The sequence below is a fragment of the Myotis davidii genome, unplaced genomic scaffold (assembly GCF_000327345.1).
Source record: "Myotis davidii unplaced genomic scaffold, ASM32734v1 scaffold96, whole genome shotgun sequence".
NCBI classification, from domain to species: Eukaryota; Metazoa; Chordata; class Mammalia; order Chiroptera; family Vespertilionidae; genus Myotis; species Myotis davidii.
Window position 1 is genome coordinate 3,779,001 of NW_006289416.1, and position 14,868 is coordinate 3,793,868.

The window sequence follows — 14,868 nt, forward strand, 5'->3', positions numbered from 1 at the left end:
GAGTGAAATGACTGCAGTTATTTTATTAAGTAAACAACAGTATCAGAATGGAGGAAATTAAAGTTTCTAATTGGGATACAAGATATGGCTATTTCATAAGGGTTTGAACAATAGTTTCCCTTAGGGTAAAAACTAAAAATAGCAAAGTCATTGCCAAATCTCTATGGCCTTTCCAAAAAGCATGCTATCACAAATATTTATATTAATAATATTTTATGCAGAGATAAGTTTAATTTATAGCTGGCTTGGAAAAGTTCTTCCTCTTTCTCTTTTATTTCTGAGGATGCCTGGATATCTAGTGTTTTGTTTTGTTTTTCATCCTAGGCAAGATAAAAGCAGGGGAACTTTTGATATCCGGTTTAAGGCTCCAAACTCCCTGGCAACCCAACTTAGCTTCCTTATTGATAATTTACAGCTAGCCTAAAAGGTTTGATAAGTCTTGCTTAACTACCTAAAAAGTCACGCAAGCCCTGGTGTCCTGAGTAGCTTGGTTGGTTGGAGCTTTGGCCTGTGTACCTCAATGTGGCCAGTTCAATCCCATGTCAGGACACACGTTCAATCCCCTGTAGGGGCACATGAGGGAGGCAACCCATGGATGATCCTCTCTCACATAGGTGTTTCTCTTTCTCTCTCTCTCTCTCTCTCTCTCTCTCTCTCTCCAATAAAAAAAAAATGCATACAAAAAAGTCACCCAAGAGCTTTTTCAGTGATCTCTCCTAAAACCAAGACTGCTCACACGGATCTTGGGAGGCAGGCCAGAGATTCAGCCGGCCCTGTGTGCTCAACAAGGGTCCTGGGGAATTTGAGAGGCCGAATGTCTCTTGGACTTCTGATACCTCCCTGCATTCTTTTTCTCTCTCTACACTGCTGCACCATAGTCTTTGTTTTTAAATGGAAACCTCTTATGAGGGTATTCATGTATTTTTAAAGATTCAAATTGAAGAAAATAATACACTTTGTATAATATCTTATCTACACAAATTTAGTTTACAGTAGGCTGAACGAAGATCTTGAGAATTGACAACTTTTCACATACACACATTATAATAGTGTTGAACTCATTATGAAATGTGGAGCATACCCAGAATACATATTATTTCTAGCATCCTGCTTTTAGAAAATGAAATCTGTATGACTTTCCAGGAAACTTTTGATAAATCTCAAAGATATTTTCAGGTATAAAGACATAACTTTTTCTGATTTTGGGGACCAGTCCTGGGAATTCAGAAGAGTGATGGAGCAAAAGAGAGAGAGAGAGAGAGAGAGAGAGAGAGAACTTGTGGGCATGGAGAGTAGGATGGAGAAGGTAGAGGAGGGTACAGGGGGATGAATGGTGATGGACAGAGACTTGAGTTGGGGTGGTGAACACACAATACAGTGTAAAAATGATGTGTTGTGGAATTGTGCACCTGAAACCTGTATAATTATATCAACCAGTATCACCACAATAAATTCAATAAAAAGAAAATAAAACAGAAACAAAAAACAAACAACAATAACAAAAAAGAATTACTAAATGAGACTCAGTTACTTAATTAAAATAGGATCAATATTAATAATCTATTTAAATTAAAATGTTATTTAAACAAAACATAGACAACCATTATGTGATTGTAAGGAAGATTAGTCCTCACAACCAAGGAACCTTTTAAAAAATAATCAAAAGATTTAAAAGTTAATTTTATGCAGAAAAAACTATTTTGGTGAAATATGAAATATTTGTTATTAAACCAAAGAAAATTAAATTCTCTCCTTTCATATCCCTTAAAACTTGGAACAAATAACTGTCCTCACTATGATCTTTCATATTCTAGAAAAATTTGGCTATTTAATTAGGACAAACTTATTCTCTGATTCTCTGAAAAATAAAATCTTATCAACCTACCTGAGAATATGGCTATATCTTGTCAGTATTGATATTGGACTCAAACATGCAGGCTAATTATAGTTTAAGTAATTGTAACATACTTGAAAAAGTAACTAAAAAACAGTATTGAAAACTTTCATACACAAGCATTTAGAAGACTAGCAAAACTCACACATATCACTTTACAAAAATGAATACATTGAACATGTTCCAAATACTCATATATAGAAAAGAGTAAACATGTATAAAACTATTATATTTAGTAATTAGTGTTTTTATATTCAGAAATAGAACTTAGAAACTAAGTATCGAATGCTTAGCCATTAACTAATTCAATTTACTATTATTACAAGAATTTAAGATAGCTACAGGTTTTGGAAATGACATTCTAACTGATACATAGAAAATTTAATTGCTTTTTAAAAGTTCTCCAAGTAACCACTTGATTTAGTTGGATATAAATGTTTACTTTATATATTTTTAAATATTATATGGTTAGTGTTAAATTTATCTTATCAGTAATGGTATAAGTGATTGAAGGTATTTCAATGAACAAGTTTCTTTATGAGAAAATATGATTTGGCCCTGGCCCGGATGCAGTGTGTGCGGGAGGCAACCAATCTACATGTCTCTCTCACATTGATTTTTTTTCTCTCTCTCTCTATCTCCCCTTCCACGCTCTCTAAAAACTCAAAGGAAAAAATAGCCTCTGGTGATTATTACCAAAAATTTAAAAATAAACAAATCTTACTTCAAAAGTAATAAAATGTATTCTTATTTAGTATCTTATATTGATAGAAATCAAGGAAAATACGTAAGTATAATTTTTCAACAAAATTATTAAACTACATTAATTTGCTCATAAATTCACCTGATGTTAATTACCTTGGATTCTCATATTAAAATATTCCTGAGCTGGTGGATTCTGTAAGAGAATTTTAAATCTAAAATATATAAATTATTAGGAATAGCCAGTGGTACTGGCCAGAGGCTGTTGTCCAGAGCTGTAGGAATCTCAAAGCTCAACAGGGGCTTCCAAATAGCCTCACTTGGAGGCCTAAGTTCCTCCCTGACAGAAACTGGCTCAATTTCATCACCAGGCAACATGGCAGTTTCCTTTTCCCAGAGCAAGTAGTCTGAGAGAGCAGAAAGCATGCTCAATATAGAAGCCATAATCTTTTTTATAACCTAATCTGAGAAGTGACATGCTACCACATCTAACATAAGCCAGTGGCCACCCAGACCAACCTCACACAGTGTATGAGAGAACTACAAAGAAGTGTGAATACCAGGAGGCAGGGACGATTGGGGTCACCTTGGAGCTAGGTACTGTGGAAGGAAAACATCTCGTACTCGCTGGGTGAGAGGTCAGGACTTCTTAATTACAGACACACAGAGACAGATACAGATGCATAGGGCACTTTTAGATTTAGTTCTACAAATTCAAACAGAATAAAATGAACATGGAAACTGAAATCAGTCTGGATTCCAAGGAGCTGCTCTGAATAAAATTTTTAATTTATCAAAGATCACAAATAGAACAAGAGGCAAACAAACAAAAGGACCAACTATTATCTCTCACCAAAAGGAGAATTGATCTTGATGATCCATCTAACAGAGATTACCAAATAATTGGGAAAAAGCAAAATTCTTAATCATTGCCTCCAACAATAGAAAATTGGCCATGCATAAGCCAGTGCCCAAAGTGAAGACTAAAATCAGTAGGGAGGGAATGGCAATCACAGAGAGTTGCTAAGTTAAAGTTGTATCACGGTTACCGAAATGCAGGTTCCACTGCCTGCCACAAGTAAAGTTAAACCCGTTAGTCAGGTGCTGGTGCAAAAGGAAAGAGGTTTCTTCAGGTTCCCCAACCTGGGAGATTGTGGACTCCAGTTCGAAGACCATCTCCCCTTCCTGCTCAAGCCCCAGGTTCTTACAGCAAAGGGGTGCGTGTTTTTTTCTAGCCAATTATCTTGGTAGCTTTTGGCATGCTCAGGCCCTGTCCATGCACCTTTCCAGCTTTTGGCCTGCTCAGTGAGAGAATCTCCCCCTGCCACCATCTTGACCAATGGGGGAGACTCCCCGCTTCCTGATAGTCTGCTGTTATCAGAGTCACCCCTCTCAGGAAACCTGGGGATGCCCCATCCCTCAGCCCACCTCCGGAAGCTGGACATGACCTGAATATCCCTGGTTGCAGATTTGGGGCACCCCTGGATCCCACTGTGCTCTGCACAGCCCCCACAAGCACTCCTTCGAATTGGCCAGTCAGCCTGCACCCCCCCTGCCCCAGCAGTCTGTGCTCGATTGACTGTAGTGACATTGCTATGTGCCATTTTCCCTGGACCAAGATTAAGCCACCCATGAGGACTATTCTCAAGAAATGTAGCTTTATTACCTCTTAAGCAGATTAGTCTACTTGAGCATCTCAAAAACATCTTCTAAAACTGCTTAATTTTTTTAAAGTTTAAAAACATGACTCATAAAAATATAAAATGAACGCATCACAGATTTGATTCAACGAGGCATTTATATGAAATTTAATACAGGAAACTTAGGATAAAGTTGCTGCATTAGAGACAAAACTGATTAATGTCTACAGGGAAATAAACTGCTCCCTTTGATTTGTACATATTTGTCTAGTTCCTGTTAGGACTAACAATAGAAAATCCTGAGAAAGCTTTGTGGCAATTAGTATAGGGTTCAATGAAAATAACATTGTAAAAGGGTAACTAAAATGACTTATGGGTCAGAGCGATTTTTAGTTATGCTTAAGCAAGAAGTCTGACATAAATTTTTACCCCATAAAGCTTCCTTTAAACTCTAACATTCTATGCTGGTATTATTAATATCAGGGATATTGAGCTTACTTTTAAGAATGACAAGAAAACCATCAAAGATAAAGGAAATAATAACTGTTACATTTTTAAAATTGTAAAACATTATCACATGAGCTGAAAGGGATATATGATGTTGATACCATGTAATGCTAAATTTTCTCAACCAATGAATAAAGTCTGAGAAATAAATAGGCAAGTTCAATAGATCTCAAAGGTAAAGGCAGTAGGATGAATTTATAAATAACCAGAAATATTTTTCCCTGCAAGAATGCTGAGTAAATGGTAAGTGCCAAAAGAAATAAAAAGCCACCCTCACTCCCAAGCTGAGAGCAAGACAGTGAAGGGCCAACCTCATAATCCAGTGCATAAAAGACCCTAAAAAGTAAAAAAAAATTCTGTTAATTTTGCAAGAATTTTAAAAACATGCAATACTTGACTATTGAGTCAGGGACACTGACCTCTTTTACCTTAGATTATACAAACAAAAACAAAAAAACACAGCCAACACAATAGCTGTCTAGTGTGAATGAATAAAAATTAAACCTATTTTTTGTCAAATTGGCAAAAAATATAATACATTTTTTTTGTTTGCCACACAATTTTAGTAGATTATGTGCCATGAGATGAAAAAGGTTGAAAATCACTAGTCTAATTGTCATTTTAAGAGATCCTCTAAATTCATCATTTTATTTTTAAAAATAAATGTTGATTGATTTTATAATATGCACTTTCAAATTCATGTTAATTTTTGTCATTACATTATTTTATAGTAAACATTCAGAAATGTATTTGTTATAATAAATTGGTAAATAAAATTCAGCTAAATAAATTTTTTTTCCCAATTTTATCTGCTGGTTGAATAAATGAAGGCTCACATTGCCATAGGTTTTTATATATAAGCTACAACTTCCCAGTTCAAAATACCTATATTATTATATTTCAGATCACACATTGCAGTACAAAGCAAGTTTGCATCCCTATATATACTTTAAGGAAAAAAAATATTGAAATCAAACTAGAGCCCTAGCTAGTTTGGCTTAATGGATAGAGTGTCAGCCTGTGGACTGAAGGGTCCCGGGTTTGATTCTGGTCAAGGGCACAGGCCCAGGTTGTGGGCTGGATCCCCAATAGGGGTGTGCGGGATAAAGCTGATCAATGATTCTCTCTCATCACTGAGGTTTCTATCTCTCTCTCTCTCTTCTTTCCTCTCTGAAATCAATAAAAATATATTACATTTTTTTAAAGGTGCATATATTGATATAGAGAACAGGGTAAAGCAAGTATCTTAAATGTTAATAATTAATCAATTTATTTGAAGTGCATATGGGTTTTTATTACCCAGTTATTTCATTATTTCTATAGATGTAAAAGTTTAAAAAAATTAAAACATTTATATGGTACATTAAGTAAATCCTGAGTGACTTTGAAAATATTTTTAAGTTTGTTAGATCAGAATATTTTGATGGTTTAAATATTACTACTTTTTTCTCTTATTATGTCCATAAATATCATTTCTTAATCTTTTAAAGCATCTTTTTATTTTAACTAAGCTATACTTTAGAAATAAGTTACAAACTAAATTGTAAGAAATATAAAATTAAGCTGAAATAGACAATTATAAAACTTATGTTCAGTTTTAAGCAGGTTTAGCAAAATTATATGACACAGAATAAGAACATATTTCCCCCTAGGGGAAAGGAGAGAGAGAGAGAGAGAGAGAGAGAACATTTGGCAAAGTAGAGCCCAGTCATGGAGCTCAGTGGTGAGAGTATATGCTTCCCTCCAACTAGCCTAACTTGAGGAAGCCATGTTGTATTTTTATTTAAGAAACAAGGTGTATATGACAGTTTATATTTACTATCTAAAATAACATATAGAAGTGTAGAGACATGAATTATCTTATACATAAAAGTGTTGCAAATACATTCTTCTTTTAGCTAGAAAATAATTCAGGAAAGCTGGGGAACTGTACCCCTCTGTTACCTATTCTAAGAATTATTGCACCCTTTGTTTTAAAAACCCATGTGAAAAAAAGCATCCACTGTTCTTCACTCTGATTCCTCTACCATCAGTAGTCAAATTTTATGAGTAAATAGATATTTAAAAGGTAAATAGTGCAGAAATTCATTTTGTATAAAGCTTAAAATTCAACCTAGAAGCAAGGAACACAATTTAATATTGTGCAAGTTATCTCATTCTGTGATTAGATTTTCCAGGGGGCAATAAATATTTTTTTGTATTGAAATTTCTTTTGATTCATTTTGGCACCCAAAAAGAAAAATGTATCTCCCATGATAAAAAACTGCAAAAAATAAGAATCAGCTTATTTTTTACATAATAAATAATACCTACTAAAATGCATAGGTTCTCTTCTGCCCATTCCTCTACTCCAGGCAGTGGATGCCATACTTTAACAGACAGCAAAAGGGAAGAAATAGATTTCAAAAAGAAGAAGAAATACAACAAGGACAAAATATTCCAATAGAATTAAGTTAGAGAAATATTCCATACACAAGATAAATTGAAGAAAATACAATGTAAAAAAATTGAGTTCATTTGATGAATTTGTTCTCAGTAAATTGGCAGTATTACACAAAACTATAAAAGAGCATTTTGAAATAATGGTTAAATTTAAAGCTAACACACTGAAATGCTGGTATTTTTTATTGCATAAATGTGAATACAACAAAATAATCATATTTTTACCATTCATTCAAATACTCATTTCTACCATATTTTTGTTTCTTGTTAACTATCAATACAAATTGAGAGATTTTTTGGAAGTATAATATATCTTATCATGCCAAGAAAAGTAAACTGTTTGGAGACATCCAAAGAACACTTATAATTTACATTCTTCATGTATAAGGAAGATGATCTACAGTCAGAAATACCTTTAAAATGTAATAATTCCACCTTACAGTCAGCTGCCGGCAGGGTGGGGAATGAATAAGGTGAACAATGGTTTGTGATATACCGTAATTTGAATGAGAAAACTAAAAATCCACATAGGAGCTGAAAAACAAAGGAGAACATTCTGAAATATATGGCCGAGACAAATTATTATGCACCATAGACTTTGATTAGTATCTTTAAGAATGTGTATATATATAGCTTGGGCTTCCTTGGAAAAGTTTTCCTTCCTATTATTAGAAAATCCAGCAATGAGAACAGAAAAGCTTAATTAAGAATTATATTTAAATCATACAAAGTTTTAAATGTCATCCCCGGCTCATTCTGTGTCTATCCATCTGAAATATCAAAATTATAATATTATGCCTGTTGAACAGAACTTATATTAGCTATTTTGGTTAAAGAATGATATTATTAACTAAAAACAAAAAAATGATTGAACTCCTGAAAGCAATAGTGATGAAATTAAGAGATGACATAAATATTAAGAAATGCAAATCATAATACCCATAATCTTTTTAAGTTAAATTTATATGGTGCATTTAAGAAGTGTCCATTTAAAAATAACTCTATAATAATTATCAGAGTAGCTTAGCACTGTTTATATCAATAGAATAATTCTATTATGACTCATAAAATTCTATTATGACTCAGAAATAGTTATCACCTGCTGAAGTATTTTCACATAAGAACTATCATGAAAATATCAGGTCATACAATTATAATTGCATGAAAGACACACATGTTTATGTTTCATATGGAAAATAAGAAAATGCCATATATATAATCAAATAAAGGGAATTAATTTCCGTGTAGGTTATCAAAGGAAAGTGCACATTTAAACATATGTCATTGAAAATTTAAATCCTAATGATATTTTTCTTCAGTTTCATTTTCATTTAAACATCTACCAATGACTTTTTTTTTTTTTGTCAGATTGACATCTGAGGCCAAACTCAACATTCTACAAATATATAAGCTTTAACGTTTGAAGTAAGGTTTGAGACACTGCCACCTTGTGATTATTTGAAGAAAGTTCAATTCTTTGGGGAAATGTATGTAGAGCTGAGAACTCAGGAACACATTTACTTTTTATTTTTTTAATCTTTATTGTTGAGATTATTACAGATGTCCCCCTTTTTCCCCGTCCCCCCATTACCCGCTTCCACCCAGTTCCCGCCCTGCCCCAGGCCTTCACTACCCTATTGTCTGTGTCCATAGGTAATGGATACATTAAGATCTTTGGTTAATCTCTTCCCACACCCCCCTCATCCCTTTCAGAAAGGGGAGGACCACATTTTACTTGGATGTGGACAAGATTGTTGGGCAGAACCTAGTGCTGACTCATTTAGGAAGAAGCAAGCTGGTAAATGGTAGGTCAGAGTAGAGTAGTGAACTTCAAATTCTGCTCCACTTACATTAGGACCTTGTGAAACTTAGTTAGCATCTCAAGTCTCAATTGTCTTTTCCCTGAAGTTGAAATAATTATATGATTACTTCAAAGGGTTGTCTTAAGAAATGAACATGAGCCGAAACCGGTTTGGCTCAGTGGATAGAGCGTCGGCCTGCGGACTGAAAGGTCCCAGGTTCGATTCCGGTCAAGGGCATGTACCTTGGTTGCGGGCACATCCCCAGTGGGGACTGTGCAGGAGGCAGCTGGTCGATGTTTCTCTCTCATCGATGTTTCTAACTCTCTATCTCTCTCCTTTCCTCTCTGTAAAAAAATCAATAAAATATATTAAAAAAAAAGAAATGAACATGATCAGGACATATTGTTGATCAGAATATGTGGCATATCATAAATCCTGTTAGTAACCATACCATTATTTTGAAAAGTCAGTTTACAAGTGATTTCATGAGCAAGGTAAATTTTATTTTCTCTCAAATATTGCTGATTGTTTATTGTTTATTTGGAAAAAGAAAAAATCAGAAGGTTTACAGTGGGATAAGTGACATTGATAATTTTCTTTCAAAATGGAAAGAATATATGAAAATTCTAGGTTTGAATTTTATTTCTATTATTTAAGCGTGTAACCATAAGACAAGAAGAAGGAATAAAAGGCATCCAAAATGGAAAGGAAGAAGTAAAACTGTCATTATTTGTAGATGACCTGATACTGTATGTAGAGAACCCTAAAGATTTCACACAAAAAAACTACTAGAACTGATAAATGAATTCAGTAAAGTAGCAGAATAAGAAATTAATCTCCACCCATAATGAACTATCAGGAAAATTAAGTAAACAGTCCCATGTACAATTGCATCCAAAAAAATAAAATAGCTAGGAATAAATTTAACCAAGGAGGTAAATGACCTACACTCAGAAGATGATAAGACACTGAAGAAATTGAAGAAGATACAAATAAATGAAACTATATAACATGCTCATGGGTAGGCGAAATTGACATCATTATAATGTCTCTACTACCCAAGCAATCTATAGATTTGACACAATTTCTATCAAAACACCAATGGCATTTTTCACAGAACTAGAACAAATAATCCAAAAAAGTATGGAACCACAAAATATCTCTAAGAGCTATAGCAATCTTGAGAAAGAAAAATAAAATTGGAGGTATCACCCTACCTGATATCAAGCTACAATACAAATCCACAATAACCAAAACAGCATGGCACTGGCATAAAAACAGACATATAGATCAATAGAACAGAATAGAGAGCCCAGAAATCAACACACGCCTATATGTTCAATTAATATTTGACAAACGAGGCAAGAAGATACAATGGGGTAAAACAATCTATTCAATAAATGGTATTAGGGAAATTGAAAAGATACTAAATAAATAAATATAAATAAATAAATAAAACTAGATACTGTCTTACACTATGTACAAGAATAAACTAAAAGTGGATTAAAGACTTAAATGTAAGACCCCAAAGCATAAAACTCCTAGAAGAAAATATAGGCAGTAAAACCTGTGACATTTTTCTTAGCAATATTTTTTCTGATATACCTCTTTAGGCAAGAGAAACAAAAGAATAAATAAACAAATGAGACTACATCAAACTAGAAAGATTTTGCATAGCAAAGGGAACCATCAATAAAACAAAAAGACAACTTACTGAGTGAAGGAAGATATTTGCCAAAGATACATCCGATAAGAGATTAATGTCTAAAATTTATAAAGAATGCATACAATCTGACACAAAAAAACAAACAAACAATCAATTAAAAAACGGGCAGAGGATCTTCATAGACACTTCTTCAAATAGAATATACAGATGACTAATAGAAATAGGAAAAGATGTTCAATAACAATAATCATCAGACAAATGCAAATTAAAACTACAATGAGATATCACCTCACACCTGTCACAATGACTATCATCAATAAATCAACAAACAAGTGTAGGAAAGGATGTGAAGGATAAAGAACCTTTGTGCACTGTAGGTGGGAATGTAGACTGATCCAGCCACTATGTAAAACAGTATAGAGGACCCTCAAAAAATTAAAAATGGAACTGGTTTATGACCCAGTGATTCCATTTTTGGGTATATATCCAAAGAAACCCAAAATAATATTTGGATAGAATATATGCACCCTGTGTATATTTATAATAACCAACATATGGAAGTACCTCAAGTGTCCAACAATAAACAACTGTTTAAAGAAAAAGTGATACATATATATAATGGAATATTATCTGGCCATAAACAGAATGAAATCTTACTATTTGTGACAGCATGGATAAATGTAGAGGATATAATGCTTGATGAAATAAGTCAGTTAGAGGAATACAAATACCATATGATTTCACTTATATGTAGAATCTAAAGAACAAAATAAATGTATGAGCAAAATAGAAACAGAATCATAGATACAGAGATCAGACTGATGGTTGCCAGAGGGGAGAGGGATTGTAGGGCTGAGTGTAAAGGTGAAAGGATTGAGAAGTACAAATTGGTAGTCAAAAAAGCAGTCATAGGGATGAAAAAGGACAGCCTGAAATATAGTCAATAATACTGTAATAACTATGGACTATGCCAGGTGAGTACTTGAAATATCAGCTGTACCATTTTGAAAAGTATATGAGTTTCTAAACACAGCCAAATCTAGAACAAAATGATTTTGAATGTAAAAAAAACACAAAGGGGAATCTCTAATACTTTCAACAATGAAGATAAATTACACACACACACACACACACACACACACACACACACACACACACACACTAGAGGCGCAGTGCACGAAAATTCGTGTATTCGGTGGTGGGGGGAGTGTCCCTCAGTCTGACCTGCACCCTCTCACAGTCCAGGATGCCTCAGGGGCAGTGCACAAAAATTCGTGTACTCGGTGGGGGGGGGTGTCCATCAGTCTGACCTGCACCCTCTCACAGTCCAGGATGCCTCAGGGGATGTCTATGTGCCAGCTTAGGCCCGCTCCTGGGGTATCAGGCCTAAACTGGAAGTCAGACATGAGCCAGCTTAGGCCCGCTCCCTGGGGTATCAGGCCTAAACTGGAAGTCAGACATCCCCCTGGCAATCCGGGAGCCCTCAGGGGATGTCTGACTGACAGCTTAGGCCTGCTCCTTTAAGCCCGCAGTTGGACATCCTTAGTGCTGTGAGTGTCTGCCCCTGGTGGTCAGTGCACATCATAGCAACCGGTTGTTCCCAGTCATTCGCCATTGGGGTCAATTTGCATATTAGCCTTTTTATTATACAGGATATAATTTTTTAAATATAGAGGTTACGTCATTATATCAAAAGAAATAGTGCAATCATAATTTAGTGCTGAGTAAACTTACTGTGTATTTTCCACTAAATTAGCAGCTAATTATATATAAATTATACTCTTTTTATACATTGAGCACATAATTATAGTGCCTAGTACATTCAAAAATATTTATGTAAGAGCTGAACAGCATATTGCCAACATCCTAGATGTTATTTAATTGGTATTAAGTACTTATTACAATTCAGTATTTAAAATAGGTAGTTATTTTTAAAAAAATAAAACAGCTCCAAATTAGTAAAGGAACCATGAATACAACTAACTAGAATACAAGTCAGAAATATATGAAAACTGCAACAGATTTATAAATAAAAGGAGAAACAATTCTGACTAGAGAGGAAAAGTTTGCAAAGAAGGTAAACTAGAAACACAAAAAATACGGAAGTACTCCATTTTTCTCCAAGATGCTTTCCTCTTGTATCCACTAGCAATTTTAATGGTTCATTTGGCAAAAAAAAAAAATTGAGCTGAGGAAAGTATATTTGCGTAAAATGAATTAATGAGTTATTAAAAAATCAGTACAGCCTGGCTGGCGTTGCTCAGTGGTTGAGTGTTGACCTATGGACCAGAAGGTCACAGTTCGATGCCCCGGTCAAGGCACATGACTGGGTTGCAGGCTCAATGTCCAGTAGGGGGTGTGCAGGAGGCAGGCAATCAATGATTGATTCTCTCTCATCATTGGTATTTCTACCTTTCTCCCTCTCTCTGAAATCAGTAAAAATATATTTAAAAAAAATCAGTACGGATAAGATTATATCTGAATGGATTCCCAATTCCAAAACAGTCTCCTTAAAATAAAAATTTAAAAAAACTACATGGAACTTTTTCACCATAAACTTGTGCCACATTCCTAAACGTTTTAAAATAAATTATTTATATCTTAGATGGTCAGGAGAAAATCCATTTTTATCAAAGAGCAGGGCAGCCGCTTTTGCATCGTCATGCTTCGCAGCATAAGAACGGCAAAGGGCAACTGCAAACACCCTCTTTTCCTGCCATACTTACCAAGTGGCCAGTGCCCCAAGTCAACAAATCTGCCCATGAATGCGTTTTGATAGCGGAGCGGTGACGGCAGACAAGGAGGCAGATGAGGAGAGAGCCTATAAAAGTCAGTGAAAGTCTTACAACAGCCAAAGATTATCAAGTAGCTGTCAGAGTACCGCTTGATTGATGTTATTAAAACCTAGTTTGGCCAATAAAGATTGTTTCAAAGTGACAATGTGGCTCCCAGTTCTACTCTTAGACTTGATGCACTGTAAATCATATTTAAGTTGAACTTTACTAATTTTTCAGACATTCTGTGCTATACAGTGCAAGATTGCTCCTGAAAGAGAGACACCAACAAGAAGCATCATAAGTAGCATTTTTTTTTTTTAGCAGTGCCTGCCACAGGCAAAGGCAAGCGTGGAGAAAATAATCCATTATATACTCTATAAAACATCTTTTTGTCAATAATTCAAATTAGTAATCAATAAAATATGGTCGATTCAGTAGAAAACACATTTAGGAAGTATATCCAGTATTATTTTATGTATATATATTGTTATGGGAACTAAAAATATAAATTATGCTAGCCTTTAATGAAGAAAAATAAAATATAATGAAATAGAAGGCAACCCAAGGGGACAATATGAAGAAAACAAAGAGAAAATGATAGCTAAGGCTTTTCCATACATTACCGAGAAGGCCATGCTCTAAGGAGCAACAGATTGAACAATGAAGGGAGATAAGATTCATGCTTATTCATCTAAAGATTTTTATTGAGTGCCTAATTTATGACAGGCAGGCAATGTTGTTGGACTCAAAGATACAGTAAGGAGCACACCACTTAGAAGCTTATATTCTAATGAGAATAAAGTAAAAATTAAAATAAAAGACCATTTTATAAAATGAGAAGCATTAAGGTGATGTGACTGACTGTGAGGTTGGGACAGGGTTGGGGGCTACTTATATTGTAGGATCAGGGAAGACATTTTTAAGAGGTTGACATTATTTGAGTTGAGACCTTGACCATAGTTGGTACTAGATGTGTGAAAACCCGAGGGAAGATAATTTCAAATAGAATTAAAAGCTACCTGTGAAAAGCCATCGCTGCAGCATCTCAATAATATGGAAATGACCTCATGTGTTGTGGGATTGGGTCTAGAAAATTAGTTCAGATCTTCAAGGCTAAGGAGCTTGGCTTTTATTCAAAGTAAAAAAAAAAAAAAAGTGCCCTGTAATGTTTTAAGAAAGGGAGTGAAATGATCAGATTAAAAAGATTGAACAAAAGTGTGGAAATGGATTATGGAGGCTCCAAAATGACAAGCTAAAAGATTTAGTACTTTGGATAATGAGGATTGTGAGGAAGAACAAGTGATTCTACATTTGTCATCTTAAGATGGGATACAGAGATAGAGCAAGAAAACTATATTTTAATCAGCCTCTTATTTGGTCTAGATGCACCTATGGTAATGAGGACCTTTATTATTTGACCATACGCTAACCTTAAGTG